Source organism: Ranitomeya variabilis, chromosome 4 (genome assembly GCF_051348905.1).
Source record: "Ranitomeya variabilis isolate aRanVar5 chromosome 4, aRanVar5.hap1, whole genome shotgun sequence".
NCBI lineage: Eukaryota > Metazoa > Chordata > Amphibia > Anura > Dendrobatidae > Ranitomeya > Ranitomeya variabilis.
The window spans coordinates 338778889-338805021 of NC_135235.1; the positions used below are offsets into that span (position 1 = coordinate 338778889).

General features: G+C 46.3%; 1 protein-coding gene across 4 annotated transcripts in view; it reads left to right on the forward strand.

The window, feature by feature from the left end:
* The window catches only part of LOC143764741 (myosin-10-like), a 225485-nt gene that overhangs the window by 75929 nt on the left and 123423 nt on the right, over nt 1–26133 (forward strand). The gene's annotated exons all lie outside the window — the stretch shown is intronic.

A 26133-nucleotide genomic window follows, 5' to 3' on the forward strand; every position in this document is an offset into this window, starting at 1 on the left:
GGGGCCCTGGATTTGGTTACTGGTGGGCCCCGGGCACCCCAGTCTGACACTGGGCACAAATTACTGTTTGGGGGCATTTGGATCATTAATACTTTGGCACTAATATTTTAGGGTCACTGTTCTTTTCAGAAGCGCTGTCTTGTGATACTTTTTATTGGAGGTAGATTTCACAACATTACATGTCAAATACAGTATTTGGGGGCACTGTGCACACAACTGGTACAGCAGCAGGCACATAATTGGGGAAAATAGCAAGATGGGGAGTTTGTGATGGTTGGGAAACAACTGTAAGGATGCAGGAAAGTCAGTAGTCAAAGATGTGTGGACAGATAGAGGTCGGAAAAAGAGCACGACTCCAATCCAATAATACACAAAGTAAAGTGTGAGTCATTGGATTTAGCTGGACTGTGTCAATTCAAATGATCTGCAGAATGTCTGTGTATAACTAATATCTACCACTACATGCCACTGTACATACACACTCACATATACACAGTCCACATATATGTGGACACACAGTGTATACACTCGCACATACTGTAGGCACATAGTATATACACACACATACTGTAGACACAGTGTATACAGAGTCACACTTATTGTAACCACACACAGACACACTCACATATACATGCACACTCACATATACACAGTCCACATATATACATGCACACAGTGTATACACTCACACATACTGTAGACACTGTATACACTCGCACATACTGTAGGCACATAGTATATACACACACATACTGTAGACACAGTGTATACACAGTCACACTTCTGTAACCACACAGACACACTGTATACATACACACTCACATATACACAGTCCACATATATACATGCACACAGTGTATACACTCGCACATACTGTAGACACATAGTATATACACAAACATACTGTAGACAGTGTATACAGTCACACATACTGTAACCACACACACACAGACACACACACTGTATACATACACACTCACATATACACAGTCCACATATATACATGCACACAGTGTATACACCAACAAATACTGTAGACAGTGTATACACTCACACATACTGTAGACACAGTATGTACACTCACACATACTGTAGACACACAGTATATACAATCACACATACTGTAGACACACAGTATATACAGTCACACGTACTGTAGACACACAGTATATACAGTCACACATACTGTAGACACACAGTATATACAGTCACACATACTGTAGACACACAGTATATACAGTCACACATACTGTAGACACACAGTATATACAGTCACACATACTGTAGACACACAGTATACAGTCACACATACTGTAGACACAGTATATACAGTCACACATACTGTAGACACACAGTATATACAGTCACACATACTGTAGACACAGTATATACAGTCACACATACTGTAGACACACAGTATATACAGTCACACATACTGTACACACAGTATATACACTCACACATACTGTAGACACACAGTATATACACTCACACATACTGTAGACACACAGTATATACACTCACACATACTGTAGACACAGTATATACACTCACACATACTGTAGACACACAGTATATACACTCACACATACTGTAGACACACAGTATATACACTCACACATACTGTAGACACACAGTATATACACTCACACATACTGTAGACACACAGTATATACACACACACATACTGTAGACACGCAGTATATACACTCACACATACTGTAGACACACAGTATATACACACACATACTGTAGACACACAGTATATACATACACATACTGTAGACACACAGTATATACACTCACACATACTGTAGACACACAGTATATACACTCACACATACTGTAGACACACAGTATATACACTCACACATACTGTAGACACAGTATATACACTCACACATACTGTAGACACAGTATATACACTCACACATACTGTAGACACAGTATATACACTCACACATACTGTAGACACACAGTATATACACTCACACATACTGTAGACACAGTATATACACTCACACATACTGTAGACACACAGTATATACACTCACACATACTGTAGACACACAGTATATACACTCACACATACTGTAGACACAGTATATACACTCACACATACTGTAGACACACAGTATATACACTCACACATACTGTAGACACACAGTATATACACTCACACATACTGTAGACACACAGTATATACACTCACACATACTGTAGACACACAGTATATACACTCACACATACTGTAGACACACAGTATATACACTCACACATACTGTAGACACACAGTATATACACTCACACATACTGTAGACACACAGTATATACACTCACACATACTGTAGACACACAGTATATACACTCACACATACTGTAGACACACAGTATATACACTCACACATACTGTAGACACAGTATATACACTCACACATACTGTAGACACACAGTATATACACTCACACATACTGTAGACACACACACTGTATACACACAGTATTTTTTTGGCCGGCGAGTGATGGCCTGTACTGATTGGCTCCATTATTGCATTCTTGTATGTAACTAGGATGACTAGTCACAGAGGTATGACCCCGCCACATTCTCCTCGCCCCGCTAGACTGACAGGTCTCTCCCTATATACACACATACAAAGGAACAGACCTGTTCGTGTAGGTGAGCAGGCGAGGAGATTCCGGCATATCTCTGTGACTAGTCATTCTCGTACTCGGCCCCCATTTTAAGTACGCTTTCACAGAATCGGCACAGCATTTTAGTATTGAGCATAAATGTCATCAAAAACGGAGCAAGTTCAAGCCAGCTGAAAGGATCTGTTTAAGACCACACTTCTTTCTGGAGGAGAGAGCGCAGTTACTCCACAATTTGTGCAGTGTAAAATGCATCTGCAGCTTGAAGATACCGTGACCAGTGATCCTGCACGGTATCTGTATGTGGGAAACAAATCAGGAACGACCTAGTGATGAAGAAGCGGTCAGCACTGCAAACCCGAGCTCAGTAGCAAAAGGATTAGGCCCCTTTCACACATCAGTTTTTTGCCATCAGTCGCAATCTGTCGAATTTTGAAAAAAACCGGATCTAGCGACTGATGCTGCCGGATCCTTTTTTTTCTCATAGACTTGTATTAGTGACAGATTGTGACAGATGGCCTCATGTTTCATCCGTCGAAAATTGTTTGTCCGGCGGCCGGAGAAGACAGACAAAGTAATGTTTTTTATGTACGTCGAAAAAACGGACAGCGACGTCCGTCGTTTGCTACAATGGAAGCCTAAGGTTCCAGATCCGTCAAATGACAGAATCCAGCTCCGGATTCCGGTTTTTTTTAACTGAGCATGCTCCGATCCAATTAGCCAGATCCGCTAGTCGGATCCGTCTAAAAAACGGATCTGTCGCATCAGTTTTTCACAATCTGCGACAGATCCATCGAGCCAACGAATTGTGACTGACGGCAAAAAACTGAAGTGTGAAAGGAGCCTTAGCATACTGTAGGTGTTCAACTTTTACATCTACACGTTGCGTTTTTGCAGCGTTTTTTATGCAAATTTTTGGCAGTGTTACAGTATTTGGAAAACTACCATGATTTTGTAAACTGCAGCATGTCACGTCTTTCAGCGTTTTTTTTTCTGTGAATTTGCAGTGTTACTTTCACCCATAAGAAGCAATGGGTAAGTAAGTACAAAAGATTTTGCTGCGTTTTTGGTACAAAAACCTTAAGGAAGTTGCATTATGATGTTTTGGAGGCATTAAACTTTATCAGCATATACAAGAGACAACAAAAACCGCAAAAACGCAGCAAAAAAACGCAGCAAAACACGCTTTTTTTGTAGCACCTTCGAGTAGGTTTTGCCTGCAGAAAGAAAAAATGCCTCAAACGCAACGCGTGAACATAGACTAAGACTCCTGTGAAGACCTGTATTTTTTACTAGAGGTAAAGACCTTTCTCTGTAAGCAGCCGTCCTCAGCTGTTGCTTGGTTTCTTTGCTTCTATTCTTGCAGATGTATAATTCATTGTGTGATTGCACAAAATGTGACTTTGCCCTTTGACCAATACGATTCTGCACTTGGCATGTAGTCTACTAAAATACCACATTTTACATGCCAGATGCTGAGTCAGATATGAAAATCAGCAACATTAAACAATCACACATCTACTGTGGATATAAAAAGTCATCAGGTTTTAGTCATGTAAAAAAAAAACATACCAAGAAGAATCATTTCAGAGCTTTTTACACCTTTAATGTCACCCATAATCTGTACCATTCAATTGAGAAAAATAATTTTGAATGGGAAAATAAAAATAACACTAAAATAATGGGGCTGCATAAGTGTGATCACCCGTTGGGTATGTGGCATCGGGAAAGGTCAGAGAGGCCCAGCGCCTGTGCACTGCAGTACTTCACTCTGCCCTCAACAGGACAGACAAAGTACGCCGGAGCCGCAGCAGGAAGACAAGAAGAGGACGTCATCGCATGAAGATGGGAGGCCCCGGACCGGACCACGACGCCCATCGGACCAGACGCCAGCGGGGACTGCCCCTGGGTGAGTATAATATAACCTGTTTTTCTTACCTTCCAGGATACATTGGGGGCTTATCTACAGCATTACAGAATGCTGTAGATAAGCCACTGATGCCGGTGGCCTTAGTTTATAGGCTATTTTTGGGGTGACAGATTCCCTTTAATTTGCCACAGCTATATATGATGTTAATTGGTGGCCTGGCAAGTGTAGCCTAAAGCCAGTTTCAAACGTTTGCAATCATCATATTAAATAGCATTGTGCACTTACAATTGCTCATTTTGCCTTTCTACCCAGTTAATTCTTCTCTTTTCACTGCTCTATATAGAAACAGGAAGTCTCTTTTTCCTTGCATTTATCATTTCCCTCTTCACCTCCTGACCCAGCTGCCCCTCCTTCTCCCTGCCAGCTATTTTTGCAGTGACTCATAACTCATACAGGGAAAATTCAAAAAAGGATTCAGCTCCTCAGTTATTAAAGGGAATCTGTCACCCCCAAAATGGAAGATGAGCTAAGCCCACCAGCATCAGGGGCTTATCTACAGCATTCTGTAATGCTTTAGATAAGCCCCAGATGTATCCTGAAAGATGAGAAAAAGAGGTTAGATTATACTCACCCAGGGGTGGTCCCGCTGTGGTCTGGTCCGATGGGCGTCGCGGTCCGGGGCCTCCCATCTTCATACGATGACGTCCTCTTCTTGTCTTCATGCTCCGGCGCAGGCGTACTTTGTCTGACCTGTTGAGGGCAGAGCAAAGTACTTCAGTGCACAGGTGCCGGGAAAGGTCAGAGAGGCCTGGTGCCTGCGCACTGCAGTATCTCCTGACGAAGGCATTAGCGCCGAAACGCGCGTTGGAGTGGACGCTGTCCTGGAGTTTGGGTCCCACTAAATACACTGTAAGTTGCTTCGTACTTCTGATACTTAATTACTATCACATTTTTGACCCTCTGACTGCTACTTTTACTGCACTATTCCATTAGTATATCATGCACATTTGGCAGCATAATTCATTTTATATATATATAAAAAAATATATACATTTTGTGCCTGATTTTTCACAGTGTGAATCGTTTTTACAAGTTACACTTTGTTTTAAATTTTTTTTGGTGTGTCACTAAATTTTCGGAGACACTTTATTTGCTGTTTCACTTCCATTTATATTATTATGTTACTCAGGTTTTTTAACAGCAATATATATATAAAAAAAGCAGGCTTAATTTTATATATATCATTCACTGTGTCTTTTAGATATATATATTCAACCTTGGTCAGCGTCCTTTTTTGACATCCTGTAGTTTTCCCTTTACTCTAATATTTAAATTATTTTATTTTACATAATAAAATTGTATTTTAGTGGATTTTATGGTCGGTTTTGGTGCTTTTTTTAGGTGTTCAATTGAATTATTGTCCGATTGTCCACGTTATCACTTACAGGTCCAGTCTCAAGGGCACTGATCACTTTTATATCACTTTGAGTTATATATATTTCCACGTGAGCATTCTCTTTGCAATTCCTTTATTGATCGCAGGCGTACTTTGTCTGACCTGTTAAGGGCAGAGCAAAGTACTTCAGTGCGCAGGTGCAGGAAAGGTCAGAGAGGCCCGGCACCTGCGCACTGCAGTACTTTGCTCTGCCCTCAACAGGACAGACAAAGTACGCCTGTACCGGAGCCGCAGCAGGAAGACAAGAAGAGGACGTCATCGTAAAAAGATGGAAGGCCCCGGACCGGATAAAGGTCCTTCGCGGCGCGCAATGCATCCCTGGGAACGGAAGCCGCTGTATGCACCGCTGAGAGACGGGAGAACTCCGGGGGCCGTCGGAAGGTAAGTATATCCAAATTTTTTATTTTTATTTTTAATTTTTTACACGAATATGGATCCCAGGGCCTGAAGGAGAGTCTCCTCTCCTCCAGACTCTGGGAACCATCCGGGACCGCTCCCTGCACACGCCGTATAAGACGACACCCAATGTATAAGAGAACCCCCGAAAAGTTGGGGGTCGTCTTACACGCCCAGTCGTCTTATACGCTGAAAAATACGGTATATATGTAATGTAATGTATATGTGCTAATATCCTCCCTTTTCTGCCTTCTCTGGGATCCAGTGCCGCTCCTCGTCTCGGTGACATCACTGCTCGGCAGGCTCTCTGGGTCACACTGCGCTCTGTGTGAGGCGTAAGTGGCTTTTAGGCTACAGTCACACATTCAGTGTTTATTCCACTCCTGGTTTTGGCTTACAAATACTGAGGTAAAATACTGACCAAATACTGAGCGTGTGACCGTAGCCTTACAGTATAACCCTGCGGAGCATCAGAACAAGGCTCAGAAGAAGGCTCCATAGGCTTATGTTGTAAAAGCCACTTCTGGCTCACACATAGTGATCCAGCTAGTCTAAAGAGTAGTGACGTCACTGAGGAGAGGAGCAGATCGGCTCTGGATCCTGGAGAAGGCAAGTATATTACACTGCGCTATATACACAGATTTATTTAAAAAAAAAAAAAAAAACACTTCATGGGAAGGCTTCTTTAACATCAGCTCAAACACTGTGCTTTGTGACGTGTTTCCAAGGCCAAACGGCTACAGGCAACCTTACATCAGCAAGCACAATGCCAAACGTCAGATGAAGCGGTGTAAATCAGCTGGCTCTGGAGCAGAAGTGTGTTTGTGGAGCAAGGGCTCACACTTCTTTAGCAGGCGTCTTATGGAAGCATTTGGGACAGGTGAATGTCGGGAGAACGTTACAATTTAACAAGTGTAAAGCATTATACAAGGGGGAAATATTGTGACAGTTCATGTAAACACTCTGCATATCTATATATAATCTATAAACACACACTCTTCACCTAGACCACATATGTCAAACTCTGACCCGCAGGGTGAGGGCGTTTGTCCCTCAAAGCAGGGCGTTCCCCCACCCGGCATTGCACTTTCAACTGTATCAACATACTGTATGGAGGACTATGTGAAGCTCCCCAATACTGTAATGAGGACTATGTGCGGCCCCATCATACTGTAATGAGGACTATGTGAGGCCCCATCATACTCTATGGAGGACTATGGGAGGACCCAGTGGCGTAACTACAAAGTGAGGGTCCCCGATGCGAACTTTCAAATGGGGCCCCCCCCGCGCCAAAATATTTCCCACCGAAATTCACATTTTCCCTATTAATTTCGCACACTATATTTTTGTTGCTTTGTTGTATAGTCTGACCTAATACTGCCCTGTAATCGCTGAGAAAAATGATTTTAAAACTAACAAATACCTATACTAATTATGGTGATGTCTTCGGAAGTGCAGACCCTGGGCGTTCATGTCCTTCCTCGCTCTAATTCCAAGCGCACTGAAATCTGTGTGCTGTTTCTTCCTGGTATGACGCTGCAGTGCGTCATTTCCGGGCCTGTGCAGTGTGGGGGTGTATTGGGTGTACTGGTCGGCTCCGGAGCATACGCACTGCACATTCTGACACTGGCGAGTACACCCAATACTCCCCCACAGTGCACATGCTGGGCTCTGCCCACAGCCGTGTACCATTCTTCCCGACTCGGAAATTTACAGCCCGTACACACACGGCTTCGCTCCGTGAACCCCGTACACACGCGGCTCTACTCCTTACACCCGCGGATCTGCTCCGTACACCTCATACACACGCGGATCCACTCCGTACACCTCACACACACAGCTCCGCTCCATACACATGCGGCTCCGCACCGTACATACGCGGCTCCGCTTCGTACACTCCATACACACACGGCTCCGCTCTGTCCACCCCGTACACATGCGGCTCCGCTCCATACACCTCATAAACACGCAGCACCACTCCATACACCCCATACCTACACGACTCCGCTCACCTCTTTCACACTCGGCTCAGCTTTGTACACCTCGTACACACCTGACTCCGCTCCCTACACCTCGTACACATTGCTCCACTACACACATACACGGCTCCGCTCTGTACACCTTATACACACACGGCTCTGCTACATCCACACTATAAACCCCTCCTGACCCCACACAAACTTCCCCTCATTCAGCACCATGACAATCAGCACAGCAGAGTCCTGCATACAATTAATTGAGACATCAGTAGGTTAAGTGTTTTTGAATATCCATATTGAATCAGGAGCCCCATATAATGCTCCATAAAGGTTAATAATGGCCCCATAAGATGCTCTGTAGACACATTTGCCCAATATAGTGCTGCAGAAACGTTGATTATGGCCCCATAAGATGCTCCATAAAGATATTTGCCCCATATAGTGCTGCAGAAACATTGATTATGGCCCCAAAAGATGCTCCATAGAGACACTTGCCCCTTATAGTGCTGCACAAACGTTATGGCCCCATACAGACACTTGCCCCTTATAGTGCTGCACAAACATTATGGCCCCATAAGATGCTCTATACAGACGCTTGCCCTATATAGTGCTGCACAAACGTTATGGCCCCATAAGATGCTCTATACAGACACTTGCCCCATATAATGCTGCACAAATGTTATGGCTCCATAGATGCTCCATACAGACACTTGCCCCATTATAGTGCTGCACAAACATTATGGCCCCATAGATGCTCCATACAGGCACTTGCCCCATATAATGCTGCACAGATGTTATGGCCCCATAAGATGCTCTATACAGACACTTGCCCCATTACACTGTGTTCCAAATTATTATGCACAAAGAGTTTAGGAGTGATAAGGTTAGATTTTTTTGTTTGTCATTTAAACTCCTTGATGGTGATGTGTCAGGGCTCTTTATATCACTGAAAGCAATTGCAGATACCTGTGCAAATTAGTTTGGCAGGTGTGTCCAAATAAAGGCAAGACTACTTAAGAAGGCTGTTCCACATTATTAAGCAGCCTACATTTTTTGCCAAAATGGGAAAGAAAAAGGATGTGTCGGCTGCTGAGAAGCAACAAATTGTGGAGTATTTAGATCAAGGCATGACTACAATCAACATTGCCAAGACACTTCATCGTGATCATCGCACAATCAAGAAGTATGTAGCTGATTCCCAGCACGCACGTGTGCGTGCTGATAAGGAAAAATTGAGGACTCTTTCCAACAGGCAATTGCGTAAGGTTAAAAGAGCAGCTGCAAAAATGCCTTGTCATAGCAGCAAACAAGTTTTTGAAGCTGCTGGTGCCTCCAACATCCCCAGAACAACAAGATGCAGGGTCCTTCAGAGGTTTGCAGCTGTGCATAAGCCATCCTGTTGACCATCTCTATCCACTGCACCCAAGCAGAAACGGCTCCAGTGGGCCAAACGATACATGAAGACTGACTTCCAAACTGTTTTGTTCACCGATGAGTGCCGTACAACGCTCGATGGTCCAGATGGATGCAGTGGAGGATGGCTGGTTGATGGACACCCCATGAAAACACGGCTAAAGCGCCAACAAGGAGGAGGTGGAGTAATGTTTTGGGCTGGAATCATGGGGAGAGAGATTGTCGGCCCGTTTATGATCCCTGAAGGGGTAAAGATGAACTCCATAATCTATGTGGAGTTTCTAAAACAATACTTACTGCCATGGTTCAAGAGGAAGAACCGTGCTTTCCGCAGCAAGATCATTTTCATGCATGATAATGAATTGTCTCATGCTGCAAAAAACACATCTGCATCTCTGGCTGCTATGGGCATAAAAGAGGACAAACTTATGGTGTGGCCACCATCTTCCCCTGACCTCAGCCCCATTGAGAACCTCTGGAGCATCATCAAAAGGAGTGTCTATGATGGCGGGAGGCAGTTCACATCTAAGCAACAGCTCTGGGAGGGTATTCTGTCCACATGCAAAACAATTGAAGCAGAAACCATCCAAAAACTGACAAATTCAATGGACGAGAGAGTTCAGAAGCTTCTTTCGAACAAGGGGTCCTATGTGCAAATGTAACATCACCTAGAATAAAGTTTTCACTTGAAAACTGTTTGATTTCATTTTGTAATAAGCTGATAATGCTTATAACTTCACAATTGACGATTTTTTTTGTTCAAAATAAAAAAAAAAAAAGGTTGAAAACTCTGCTGTGCATAATAATTTGGAACATGCATTTTGAGTGTTTATTTTTTTTAAAAGATACTGTTTTCATAGGCAATTTGTTCCAAAACATTGCAATTATACTAGAATAGTAGATGACTGGAAAATAACAATGACTGCAATTCAGATAGGTAATTTAGAGAAAATATGAGGAAATATTATTTGCATAATAATTTGGAACACAGTGTATAGTGCTGCACAAATGTTATGGCCCCACAGATGCTCCATACAGGCACTTGCCCCATATAATGCTGCACAAATGTTATGGCCCCATAAGATGCTCCACACAGCCACTTGCCCCATTTGCTGTTGCTGCGATAAAAAAAAAAAAAACCACATACTCACCTCTCCGTCGCTCAGGCCCCCGACCATTTCAATATTCACCTGCTCCTAGTTCCAGCCGCCGCTCCATCTTCCGCCTCCTCCGCACTGACGCTCAGGCAGAGGCGCGCACTAACTACGTCGCCGCGCCCTCTGACCTCAGCGTCACTGCAGAAGATGGAGCGGCGGCTGGAACGAGGAGAGGTGAATATCGCGCAGCGCTCCCCTCCCTGGAATACTCACCTGCTCCTGGTGCGGTGCAGTCCCTGGTTTCCCAGCGCTGCTGCTTCCTGTTCTGAGCGGTCACCGTTACCGCTCATTACACTAATGAATATGGGGCTCCACCCCTATGGGAGGTGGAGCCGCATATTCATTACTGTAATGAACGGTACCATGTGACCGCTCAGTACAGGAAGAAGCTGGGGCGACGGGCAGCCAGGGACCTGCAGGGACCGCGCCAGGAGTAGGTGAGTATAATTAGACAGCCCCCCGCTCCCTGGCCCTGAAAACCCCTGGATACGCCACTGGGCGGGCCCCTAAGCACTCCGGGCCCGATCACAGCTGCGACCCTCGACCGCGGTTGTTACGCCCCTGGGAGGACCCATCATACTGTATGGAGGACTGCTGTATTGAGGACTATATGAGGCCCCATCATACTTTATGGGGGACTATGTGAGGCCCCATCCTACTGTATGGAGGACTATATGAGGCCCAGCCATACTGTATGGAGGACTATGTGAGGCCCCATCATACTGTGTGGAGGACTATGTGAGGCCCCATCATGCTGTATGGAACGCTAAGTGGGGCCCCACCATACTGTATGGAGGACTATGTGAGGCCCCATCATACTGTGTGGAGGACTGTGTGAGGCCCCACCATACTGTATGGAGGACTATGTGAGGCCCCATCATACTGTGTGGAGGACTATGTGAGGCCCCATCATGCTGTATGGAACACTAAGTGGGGCCCCACCATACTGTATGGAGGACTATGTGAGGCCCCATCATACTGTGTGGAGGACTGTGTGAGGCCCCATCATGCTGTATGGAACACTAAGTGGGGCCCCTTTGTATTGTATGGAGGAATTATACTGTATGGAGCACTGTGAGGCCATTATACTGTATGGAGGGATGTGTGGGGATTACAGTTGATGGGGTCACCCCACTGTACGTTTGTAGGCTACCGAGGAAGAATTTACTGTGGGGGTATCTTACTGTTATTCTAAGATCTATTTCCGTATTTTTCAGACTATAAGATGCACTGGTCCACAAGACACACCTAGGTTTTAGAGGAGGAAATTAGGAAAAATTGAAGCAAAAAATGAGGTCAATTCTGTACTTAATATCCCCTACCTTGGTATATATGGTCCCCTCATCCCCATCCTGGTATGCATGGCCCCCTCATCCCTACCCTGGTATGCATGGCCCCCTCATCCCAACCCTAGTATGCATGGCTCTCTTATCCCTATCCTGGTATGCATGGCTCCTCTCATCCCTACCCTGGTATGCATGGCCCCCTCATCCCTATCCTGGTATGCATGGGCCCCTTATCCCTATCCTGGTATGCATGGCCCCCTTATCCCTACCCCCTGGTATGCATGGCCCCCTCATTCCCATCCTGGTATGCATGGCCGCCTCATCCCCATCCTGCTATGCATGGCCCCCTCATGCCTATCCTGGTAGGAATGGTCCCCCTCATCCCTATCTTAGTGTGCAGGGCCCCCATCTCCGTCCTGGTAGGCATGGCCCCCTCATCCCTAGCCTGGTATGCATGGCCCCCTCATCCCTATCTTAGTATGCATGGCCCCCTCATCCCTATTTTAGTATGCAGGGCCCCTATCTCCATCCTGGTATGCATGCACCCCTCATCCCTATCCTGGTATGCATGGCCCCCTCATCCCCATCCTGGTGTGCATGGCCCCCTCATCCCCATCCTGGTGTGCATGGCCCCCTCATCCCCATCCTGGTATGCATGCACCCCTCATCCCTATCCTGGTATGCATGGCCCCCTCATCCCCATCCTGGTGTGCATGGCCTCCTCATCCCTATCCTGGTGTGCATGGCCCCCTCATGCCTATCCTGCTAGGCATGGCCCCCTCATCCCTATCTTAGTATGCAGGGCCCTCATCTCCATCCTGGTATGCATGCACCCCTCATCCCTATCCTGGTATGCATGGCCCCTTCATCCCCATCCTGGTGTGCATGGCACCCTCATCCCCATCAGGGCCAGACTGGGACTAAATTTCAGCCCTGGCATTTGAAGGTACACAGGCCCACTTGTCACATGGTGGCTGTATAATATCTTTGTACACTTGTAGGTTACAAGAAGTGAGGGGAGTGTAACACAGCTCAGTCCTATTTATGGCTTTTAGTTGCAGTACCAAGAAAAGCCGCTACTTTACCTACATAACTGGATCTCGCAGATAATGAAGGGATTGAGACGACGAAGGCTATGGAACCTCATTCTGATGCTCCACATACTTTGCCTACAGCCACTTTTGGTTCCGCTGCGTAGCACGAGACCCGGTGACTCTGAAGAGCGGTGACATCAGTAACGTCACCGCTCTTCAGATATTCCGGGTCTTGCGCTGAGCTCGGCGACTGTGAAGAGCGGTATTGTTACTACCGTCACCGCTCTTCAGAGTCGCTGGGTCTCACCAGGTCTGGGCTAGTAGTGGGGGTATCTGATAGACACATCTCCATTACTTACACCAGGGATTGATAGCTGACATTACGCAGCTGACATCAACCCTAAAAATCATTACACATACCAGAATTAAATACTTTGGTGGCTGGGAAAAGCAGTAGAGTTAGCGCTATTCCCAGGCGCCGGGTGCTAACTACAGCTGTCATCATCCTTGCCTGGTCTCCCTTCGAAGCATTTCTGTTGTATTTACATGCGCTGATCTCAGGCCACTAAACAAGTGTGATCGACAATACTGAAGTCGTTCGCTTGTTTCCCGGCCTCTTTACAGCAACTGAGAAAGAATGAAGGGAACAGAACAATCACAATTAGATCAATCTGTCCCCATACAGTATCATGTTATCAGCAGCACAACTACAGTTTACACCGGTGATGTGCTGCTGAGATCAAGGATTTCTGTCCCCACATAAACAATCCAATCATTCGATGAATAGGCAGCATTTTGCTTGTTTAGTGTAATACACCCCATAGTCCTCCATATATTATAATCTGCACCTCAGTCCTCCATATAGTATAATACACTCCTCAGTCCTCCATATTGTATAATACACTCCTCAGTCCTCCATATAGTATAATACACTCCTCAGTCCTCCATATAGTATAATACACTCCTCAGTCCTCCATATAGTATAATACACTCCTCATAGAGCTCCATATAGTATAATGCACCGCCATAGTCATCCATATAGTATAATGCACCGCCATAGTCATCCATGTAGTACAATTCACTTCCCATAGTATAATGCACCCCATAGTTCTTCATATAGTATAATGTATTCCCCATAGTCCTCGATACAGTATAATGCAGCCCACATATAGTGTAATGATGCCACCCCAGAGTATAACGGAGCCACCCCACAGAATATATTGTAGCCCCGAGTATAATGTAACCATTGAATACATAGAATACATTTAATATAGAATATAATACAGCCTACCTCCCCATAGAATATAATGTAGCCCCATAAAAGAGTATGATGCAATCCTCCCTCATAGAATGTAATACAGCCCCCCATAGAATGTAATACAGCTCCCCCCCATATAATATAATACAGCCCCCCAGAGAATATAATACAACCCCCCATAGCCTGTAATACAGCCCCCCATAGAATGTAATATAGCCCCCCATAGAATGTAATGTAGTGCCCCCGTCCCCCAATAGCCCCACAATCCAGTTATCACTCATTGATATATTTAAAAAAACCAAAACACTCTCCTCGTGCCTCGCGCTGCTCCTGGCTCCGGTCTCAGCAGCTGCAGTCTGTCCCGCACACAGCAGGTACGTGATGATATGACGTCATCGTGCACCCATAGTGTCAGCGCCAGGCAGAGCGGGGAATGATGGGAGAGGGAGTGTCAGCAGACGCTCTCTCCTCCATCATTGCATTCAACTGTACCGGCGTCATAGACGCGCTGATATAGTTGAATGCGGCGGCGCTGGCGGGAGGGAGGCGGCGCTGGCGCCGCTGACAGCGTGCTCGGATCGAGCGGCCCACTACTGGCATCGGCCCTTCTGGCATTTGCCAGAAGTGCCCGATGGCCAGTCCGGCCCTGATCCCCATCCTGGTATGCATGGCCCCCTCATCCCCATCCTGGTGTGCATGGCCCCCTCATCCCCATCCTGGTATGCATGGCCCCCTCTTCCCCATCCTGGTGTGCATGGCCCCCTCATCCCTATTCTGGTGTGCATGGCCCCCTCATCCCCATCCTGGTGTGCATGGACCCCTCATCCCCATCCTGGTGTGCATGGACCCCTCATCCCCATCCTGGTGTGCATGGCCCCCTCATCCCTATTCTGGTGTGCAATGCCCCCTCATCCCTATTCTGGTGTGCATGGCCCCCTCATCCCTATTCTGGTGTGCATGGCCCCCTCATCCCCATCCTGGTGTGCATGGCCCCCTCATCCCCATTCTGGTGTGCATGGCCCCCTCATCCCCATCCTGGTGTGCATGGACCCCTCATCCCCATCCTGGTGTGCATGGCCCCCTCATCCCTATTCTGGTGTGCATGGCCCCCTCATCCCTATTCTGGTGTGCATGGCCCCCTCATCCCTATTCTGGTGTGCATGGCCCCCTCATCCCTATTCTGGTATGCATGGCCCCCTCATCCCCATTCTGGTGTGCATGGCCCCCTCATCCCCATCCTGGTGTGCATGGACCCCTCATCCCCATCCTGGTGTGCATGTCCCCCTCATCCCTATTCTGGTGTGCATGGCCCCCTCATCCCTATTCTGGTGTGCATGGCCCCCTCATCCCCATCCTGGTGTGCATGGCTCCCTCATCCCCATCCTGGTGTGCATGGCCCCCTCATCCCCATCCTGGTGTGCATGGCCCCCTCATCCCCATTCTGGTGTGCATGGCCCCCTCATCCCCATTCAGGTGTGCATGGCCCCCTCATCCCCATTCAGGTGTGCATGGCCCCCTCATCCCCATTCTGGTATGCAGGGCCCCTCATCCCGATCCTGGTGTGCATGGTCCCCTCATCCCCATCCTGGTATGCATGGCCCCGTCATCCCCATCCTGGTGTGCATGGACCCCTCATCCCCATCCTGGTGTGCATGGCCCCCTCATCCCTATTCTGGTGTGCATGGCCCCCTCATCCCCATCCTGGTGTGCATGGCCCCCTCATCCCCATCCTGGTGTGCATGGCCCCCTCATCCCCATCCTGGTGTGCATGGCCCGCCCCCTCATCCCCATTCTGGTGTGCATGGCCCCCTCATCCCCATCCTGGTATGCATGGCCCCCTCATCCCCATCCTGGTGTGCATGGCCCCCTCATCCCCATCCTGGTGTGCATGGCCCCCTCATCCCCATCCTGGTGTGCATGGCCCCCTCATCCCCATCCTGGTATGCAGGGCCCCCTCATCCCCATTCTGGTGTGCATGGCCCCCTCATCCCCATTCTGGTGTGCATGGCCCCCTCATCCCCATCCTGGTATGCATGGCCCCCTCATCCCCATCCTTGTGTGCATGGCCCCCTCATCCCCATCCTGGTGTGCATGGCCCCCTCATCCCCATCCTGGTGTGCATGGCCCCCTCATCCCCATCCTGGTATGCAGGGCCCCCTCATCCCCATTCTGGTGTGCATGGCCCCCTCATCCCCATTCAGGTGTGCATGGCCCCCTCATCCCGATCCTGGTGTGCATGGCCCCCTCATCCCTATCCTGGTATGCGTGGCCCCCTCATCCCTATCCTGGTGTGCATGGCCCTCTCATCCGCAGGGCCCCCATCTCCGGCCTGGTATGCATGGCCCCCTCATCCCCATCCTGGTGTGCATGGCCCCCTCATCCCCATTCTGGTGTGCATGGCCCCCTCATCCCCATCCTGGTGTGCATGGACCCCTCATCCCCATCCTGGTGTGCATGGCCCCCTCATCCCTATTCTGGTGTGCATGGCCCCCTCATCCCTATTCTGGTGTGCATGGCCCCCTCATCCCCATCCTGGTGTGCATGGCCCCCTCATCCCCATTCTGGTGTGCATGGCCCCCTCATCCCCATCCTGGTGTGCATGGACCCCTCATCCCCATCCTGGTGTGCATGGCCCCCTCATCCCTATTCTGGTGTGCATGGCCCCCTCATCCCTATTCTGGTGTGCATGGCCGGCCCCCTCATCCCTATTCTGGTATGCATGGCCCCTTCATCCCTATCCTGGTGTGCATGGCCCTCTCATCCGCAGGGCCCCCATCTCCGGCCTGGTATGCATGGCCCCCTCCTTATCCAGGTATGATAATGTGGAAAACCGTGAGGGCCAAACAATGGCATCCACTCTGGTCACATGAGGCGCATTGCTAGGGACCTAGGCCCACTGCATCCTGGTCCTAACAGCAGTCAGGGTACTGTGAGGTAACGTGAGGTTGGGGCGCCCCTGTGAAGAATATACCTCCTTGTAAAGCTGGACAATGTTACAGGCAACTTAACATTCTCGATTTCTGTCACATCTTTTCTGTGTGAACAGTAGCCGGTGTCGCCAGCACCTGGGGCAAGGCAAGAATTTTGCACCCCCCTCTAACCCATGTACCTTTAGCACTCTCTGTGTCACTTCCAGCCCAATATTGAACTCCTTCTTCCATAAATATATGAATTATATATCAAGAAAATACTGATGTTACAGTTTGCCCTTTGGCTCTATATTTTCTCAGATTTTTTTTGTGAAATCTGGCATAAAATTTGAAAAGCAAAAACGTAGACGTTGTTACAATATTTTTTTCCTTTTTAAAAACTTTTTGTATATTACAATTTGAGTGTATTTTGGGTAACTCGAAACCTTTTTCATTGGCAATGAATAAGCATTAGGCCATGTACACACGATGCGGATTTAGACTATGTGCACACGTAAGAAAAGAGGTGCAGAATTTTCTGCACAAAATCTGCATCTCCTGGCAGAATCCGCAGCTGCGTTTTTTATGCGTTTTTTGTGCATTTTTAGTGCGTTTTTTGTGCAGATTTTATTTCTATAATGGAGGGGTGCAGAAACGCTGCAGAACTGCACAAAAGAAGTGACATGCACTTCTTTGAAATCTGCAGCGTTTCTGCACAGATTTTTCTGCACCATGTGCACAGCTTTTTTTTTCACATTGATTTACATTGTACTGTACATCACAGTGCAGTTCTGCAGTGTTTCTGCTGCAGAAAAATCTGCTGCAGATCTGCACCAATTCTGCACTAAATCTGCATCGTGTGCACATACCCTTACTGCGGATCCGCAGCGGATTTTTCCGTGCAGAAACGCTGCAGATCCGCACTGTGATGTACAGTATAATGTTAATCAATGGGGTAAAAAAATAGCTGTGCAGATGGTGCGGAGAAATCAGTGCGGAATTGCTGCGGATTTCAATGAAGTGCATGTCACTTCTTTTGTGCGGATCTGCAGCGTTTCTGCATCCCTCCATGTTAAAAATCCGCAGTGGTAAAAAACGCAGACAATCCGCATCAATTCCGCATAAAGAACGCACAAAATCCGCATAAAAACTGTGGCAAATCCGCGGCTGCGGATTTTGTGCAGAAAATTCTGCTTCTCTTTTCTTACGTGTGCACATAGCCTTACAATCCAAAACGTGTTTGCTGATTTTGCTGATTTATGTCACCCCATGCACAGAGCTGCAACATTTATGGATTTTTATACTGACTAATAAAGTTTCTATTTTTACTGAAGACCTATACGCTGGATTTTTCTCCAATTTTTGTCAGCGCTCAGATGTCACCCAACTGCAGTGTGATATTTCCCAGGCACCCATAGACTTGTATGGTCAAGTATGATCCGAATATTGAGCATGTGCACGACCCCATAAAATATCATTGGTCTGTGTGATCCAATGTTGTGTCGGAGAGTACGCTGCCGAAAATACGCTGGTGTGCCCCTGCCCTTACACTGTGATGTGCCCCTGCCCTTACACTGTGATGTGCCCCTGCCCTTACACTGTGATGTGCCCCTGCCCTTACACTGTGATGTGCCCCTGCCCTTACACTGTGATGTGCCCCTGCCCTTACACTGTGATGTGCAGGCGGTCCCTTCATTTCCTCAGCAGTGTGGATCTCTCCCACTCATGAGGGGACAGTTCTTCTGATACCTGGCAGGGCGTTGCTGTGGTGCAGGCTCCGTATGGAGCACTCAGCGCTGATCTCTTGCCTTATATCAGTGTGTGCTCTTTTATAGCCATATAATGACAGCGCAGGATCCTGCTATTTTATATATATACTGTAGATTTATAGCATCTTTTAATAAGAAATTAAATAAAACCCTGTGTAAACACCCCAAATAAAAGATCTCAGGTGAGACTCAGGAGCCGTTGCTATTAGAGACAGTCTGTACTCTGCGCTCCTGTTTGATATGGAGCTGCTCAGTATCTCCAGCTCTGTAAATCCGCATCATTTAACCCCTGATTTTCCTTCCGTAAAGGTGAATTCCTGCGCCATTGTGCATAAGGTGTGACTTCTGGCAGACGGTTGCTACCATCCTGCCCCACCCTGCAGATTGTCTCTGTCATTGTCCAGGTATTTGAGTGCACATACAGAACACACCCTACCTGAGTGACGGCACCTCCTGTTCCTGGCATGGGGCCATGGGGTGGTGAGCTGCTGCGCTGCATTTTCTGCCCTTTTTTGGAAGTGGGTAAAACCTGTGTTTTTGCTCTCCTCCTCCTCCTCGCAGTCCCATTTAGAAGGCTTGCGTGAGCTGAGGGTGTGGGTGAAGGAGTGTCATCGGTATACTTCACCTCTTTGTATCATTTTATTTGGATTTTAAGGGTTTAAAAAAAAATGGCAATTTTGCATCAAACTCTGGGCAATGCTGAGCAGCTCCTATAGTTAATCTCTTATGTCCGCTCAGCAACCTCCGAAATATTGGACGTGCCAATTCCAAACTGGTTTTTGTTTATGTTAATAAATGAGATAATGTATTCACACCCAAATAGTGTGGCAAATGGAGCCGGGCAAGGTGACTTTATAGATCCTCACAAATAAAATCTGAATTTGTGTAGAATATGACTTGGAGTCAATCCTCCGCAGATGGATCCGCTTATCTGTAGTCTTTTATGGCCTTCTGTAGATTGGGGCAGGCCAAGCGTAACCCAAGGTGGTACCCTGCAGACCCCTCTAAAGGGAGCACATTCCCTCAATGATCTGTAAAATGTGAGAACCTGGCGTTACCACATATCTGCTTTCTGCTGTCATGTCTCCTCTCGGCGGTGATTGATCAGTTTTCCGTTCATACTGTTGACTTAGGTAAGCAGTGTTTGCTCTGGAGCCTCTGCATATGGGTGCAATGGTTAGTACAATAGTCTGCCGGCCATATAACGCCGCTGTGTGTGTGATAATGGATCAGTAGTCCTGTGCTATAGACTGTACAGATGGACTGCAGTCAATGCTATCGTCATCATATGGCGATTAGGGACTATGCGCACACCCTTGGGCTGTGTACTCTCCAGGGCATACAGTCTAATGTTACACAACTTAGTGCGGAAAGCCAGGAAGTATTGGAGCCTTCCACAGCTCTCATCTCACCCCAGTATTCTTAATGACCCCTTTAAAGGAGGCCTTTAGTTTGTGAAATTTGTTGCTTTTAGTATGATTTAAAGGGAATGTTTCATCAGGTTTATGTTCCCTCTCTGGGGAGGGCAGCAGTATGAGACCCCGATCCCAGAGCCGTATTACTGGCCTGCGAACAGTAACGCAATTTTCCCTGCTGCAGCTCTGCTAGTCCTCTCAGTGAGGAGCGCAGTGTATCTCTGCCCACATCAGTGATTGACAGATTTATCCTACGCTGTGCATAGGATACAAAAACTGGGGGCAGCACTCCACATAATCATGGGGAAGCGAGTGGTTTATTAGCCCATAGTGGCCATGTTTCGGCTCTGAAGTGCTAACCTTCAGACCTGCAGAACCGAAATGTGGCCACTATGGCCTAATAAAGCACTCTCTTTCCCATCATTTTTTTGAGTACTGCCCCCAGTTTTTGCTTTTGATCTGGATGGTGTGGTTTTTGCCAGAAGCTGTGCAGCCACACTTCTCTGGTGCTGCTCCTATTTATCTACACTGTGCATAGATAGGAAACTGCTCGCTACCCGTGGGGCAGAACAGACAAATCTCGTGAATATCAAGAACTACATAGCGCCGTCATTGAAAGGACTAGCAGAGCTGTAGCAGATTAATCAGTGTTGTATCAAAACTACAGCAAGTAGCCCAGTTTTTTTAAGTCCATAGCTCCTCAGTAATTGTCATTGTTGAAATCACCGGACAGATTGGGAAGCAGTGATTTGATGATCTGCCACGAAGCTGAGCATTGGGAGCAGCACGGCGGCCTTCTGCATGATGGCTGTCAGTCAGTGGTGGACTGCGGAGGGGAATGCAGACTGTTATGTGAATAATGGAAGGTATGCAGCTATGTGATGGATGCCTGGCCACTGTGCTGCACCTTGCCATCCTAGAGGTTTCTGATGACAGCTTGGCCCAGGTTTTTTATCTACCGCTGGTAGGAATGATATTGACTGCTGCAGTGTTACTGGGACTGTATAATCACTACACCTGCTTGGTGTAAAGCTAGAGCATGTCGTCACACTGCAACCAGCAACTTGATAAGACCGCTGCATACAACTCACCAAAAATCTAAGGATGGTATTATGGTCGCAGCAAAATGCCGATCACTGAATAGCCACATTCACTTACACTGAGCTTCATTGTAGCAAGCGCCATAGTCCGGTATTTGGACATGTGGCGCAGCTCCACTCTTAAAGGGGTTGTCCCAGACCTAAACATTGATAGCCTATTCTTAGGAAAGGTCATCAGCGTCTGATCAGTAGGGGTCTGATTCAAATCAATAGGGAGCGAATGTGCAGTACCCAGCTGCGGCCACTATTCCATCGATGGAGCTGTGCAGCTCTGCAACTGACCGTGCCAGACACTTAAAACAACAAGAAAAGAAGCCGACCGATAGTCCAAATTTCAGAATAATAAAATATATTTATTAGTATAACAGGTTTAAAATTGAGGTATGGTCAAATAATACAAAATAGTAAAATGTCTATACATATCTGTATGCCATCAAAAAAAGTTCCGGACACTGCAGATGCCAAGAATTGGCCCTGATTGGCAGGGAAGCTGGATGTCGCATCCTCTCCAGTCTGACATTGATGACCCATCCTAAGGCTACGTCATCAATGCTAAAGTTCTGGACAACCCCTCTTAATATTTCTACTCAAAGATAATATTAAAATATCTTGAAAATAATAAACTGAAGTACCGAGTAAGGCCATGTTCACACATTCAGTATTTGGTCAGTATTTCACATCAGTATCTGTAAGCCAAAACCAGGAGTGGGTGATAAATACATTAGTGATGACGTGTTTCTATTAGGGTATGTGCACACGCTGCGGATTTTGCTGCGGATCCGCAGCGGTTTTGACGCTGCGGATCTGCAGCTGTTTTCCATGTGTTGTACAGTACCATGTAAACCTATGGAAAACAAAATCCGCAGTGCACATGCTGCGGGAAAAAACACGCGGAAACGCAGCGGTTTACATTCCGCAGCATGTCAATTCTTTGTGCGGATTTCGCTGCGGTTTACACCTGCTCCGTAATAGGAATCCGCATTTGTAAAACTGTAGGTGGAATCCGCACAAAAACCATGGTAAATCTAATTCCGCAGTGAATCCGCAGGTAATCTGCAGTGTGGTTTAGCTGCAGATTTACAAAAACAGGTGCGGAAAAATCCGCAGACATCCCACCTACGTGTGCTCATACCCTTATACTTTTCCTGTGATTGTTCCACTCCTGGTTTTGGCTTACAAATACGGAGGTAAAATACTGACCCAATACTGAACGTGTGACCGTGGCATAAGGGCTCATTCAGAGGTCCATTTTACTAGTACAAGTGCTAGCCATGTTTTTCATGTTTGATATTCTATGGGGCTGTTCCCATGTCTGAATATTCCTTGGACAAAGTGGTCCGACTCCTCACAAAACCATGGAGTCTTTTCCAATATTGATCGAAGTGTTGGATCAAACTCGCCAGTGCAAGTCTGTGGATCTGGGAGCAAATCGAACAGCATTCAGAAGCCAACTGTCTCCTCTTAGTTTTTCACGGACTGTTTGATAGGAGATGCTTGGGAAACCTTCATCAGTTCTTTTTTCATCCAAGTAAAACTGATCAAACTCTGATGACACTCTAATCGAGAACACTGATGACACTCTGATCAAGAACACTGATGACACTCTGATCAAGAACACTGATGACACTGATCAAGAACATTGATAACACTCTGACCGAGAACACAAATTACACTGATCAAGAACACTGGTGACACTTTGATCGAGAACACTGATGACACTCTGACGAGAACACAAATGACACTGATCAAGAACATTGATAACACTGATTGAGACCACTGGTGGCACTCTGATCGAGACCACTGGTGACACTCTGATCGAGGACACTGGTGACACTCTGATCGAGAACACTGGTGACACTTTGATCGAGAACACTGATGACACTGATCGAGAACACAAATGACTCTGATTAAGAACACTGATAACACTGATCGAGACCACTGGTGACACTCTGATCGAGAACACTGGTGACACACTGATCGAGAACACTGGTGACACTGATCGAGAACACGGATGACACTCTGATTGAGAACACGGATGACACTCTGATGAACTCTGATGACACTCTGAGAACACGGATGACACTCTGAGAACACGGATGACACTGTGACCGAGAACACTAGTGACACTGATCGAGAACACTGATGACACTCTGATCAAGAACACTGATGACACTCTGATCGAGAACATTAATGACACTGATCGAGAACACGGATGACGCTCTGAGAACACGGATTACTCTCTGATCGAGAACACTGGTGACACTCTGATCGAGAACACGGATAACACTCTGAGAGCACGGATTACTCTCTGATCAAGAACACGAATTACACTGATCAAGAACATTGATAACACTGATCGAGACCACTGGTGACACTTTAATCGAGAACACTGATGACACTCTGATCGAGAACACAAATTACACTGATCAAGAACACTGGTGACACTTTGATCGAGAACACTGATGACACTCTGATCGAGAACACAAATGACACTTATCAAGAACATTGATAACACTGATCGAGAACACTGGTGACACTGAGAACACGGATGACACTCTGAGAACACGGATGACACTGATGAGCTCTGATGACACTGATCGAGAACACGGATGACACTCTGAGAACATGGATGACACTGTGACCGAGAAAATAGATAATGGCTGCACTCAAGTTTATTGTGCTAAAGCAAGGAAATGTGCAATACATGAAATGTGAACAGCATAATGGCTTGTGAAATTTATGAAAAAACACATGAGATTTTTAGCACAAAATTTGGCCAAATGTTGTGAGCCCATTCACCAAACGTCAAGGTAATCTCAGATCGAATGGGTAACTAACCTGTCTGCCTAGTGTGAACACTTACCTATGGCTAATAAAATGGTAAAGCCTGTATTTATAGAGGAGGTTAGAACCAACTGTGTTTGGATGTAATTAAAAGCAATTTGCTATGTAAGACTTTTTGGTTATGCACCAGTTCAGACTAGATGGCTGTTCAGTCAGTTTTTCTATATTTACTATGTATTGCTTTTTCTGACTTGAACGCCCCGCCCTTCACCATGCTGTGATTTTAACTACATCCAAACACAGTTGGTTCTAACCTCCTCTATAAATACAGGCTTTACCATTTTATTAGCCATAGGTAAGTGTTCACACTAGGCAGACAGGTTAGTTACCCATTCGATCTGAGATTACCTTGACGTTTGGTGAATGGGCTCACAACATTTGGACAAATTTTGTGCTAAAAATCTCATGTGTTTTTTCATAAATTTCACAAGCCATTATGCTGTTCACATTTCATGTATTGCACATTTCCTTGCTTTAGCACAATAAACTTGAGTGCAGCCATTATCTATTTGCTATGTAAGACTTTTTGGTTATGCACCAGTTCAGACTAGATGGCTGTTCAGTCATTTTTTCTATATTTACTGTGACCGAGAACACTGGTGACACTCTGATCGAGAACATGGATGACACTCTGAGAACACGGATTACTCTCTGATCGAGAACACGGATGACACTGATGAACTCAGATGACACTCTGAAACGAATGACACTGATCAAGAACACGGATGACACTGATCGAGAACATGGATGACACTGATCGAGAACACAGATGGCACTCTGATCGAGAACATGGATGACACTGATCGAGAACACGGATGACACTGATCGAGAACACGGATGACACTCTGAGACAGATGACACTGATCGAAAACAGGGATGACAGTCTGATCGAGAACACAACACGGATGACACTCTGATCGTGAACACGGATGATAATCTGAGAACATGGATGACACTCTGATCGAGAACATGGTTGAAATTCTGATTTATTTTTTTTTACGTATGTCTATCTCCGCAAGGAGAAACGATACTTCTTGGATATTTTAAGTATGATAAAATTCTTGTTTGAATGAGGCCATTAGAAAGCTACAGAACCTTTCCCCTATGATTGCTCATCACATAAAACCAGAATACTTCTTTAACATAAACCCAAGAAGGTTCTCTGTGCGGAGTAGACCACATGTGATGTGCGCAGAGCTGGGATCGGGTCAGTCCCAGTTTAGCATCTGTTCTCTATCACAATACACAAAGGTGAAATAAATGAAGGAAAGGAGAAAACTAGGAGCAAATAGGTGTTTACGTGATACAAAATACTTTATTAAATAACATACAGATTACATGCTTAGTAGCAAAATACATAAAAGCATATTATAAATAGATACAGTGCCCAAGGATGTAAAAAAGAGAGGGAGAAACCCCCGGTGTGCGCTGTCAGAGGAGACCACCGACTACATATATACAGTGTATACGGTCTGCTGCTATGAGTACCAGGCTACCTATGATAGCAAAAAGACGCCATGTGGCTTAAAGATGAGAATTTAGGCTAGCAGCACTTACCGATAAGAGTCTCCAAGGCAGGGCACACCGGATGGGATCCAC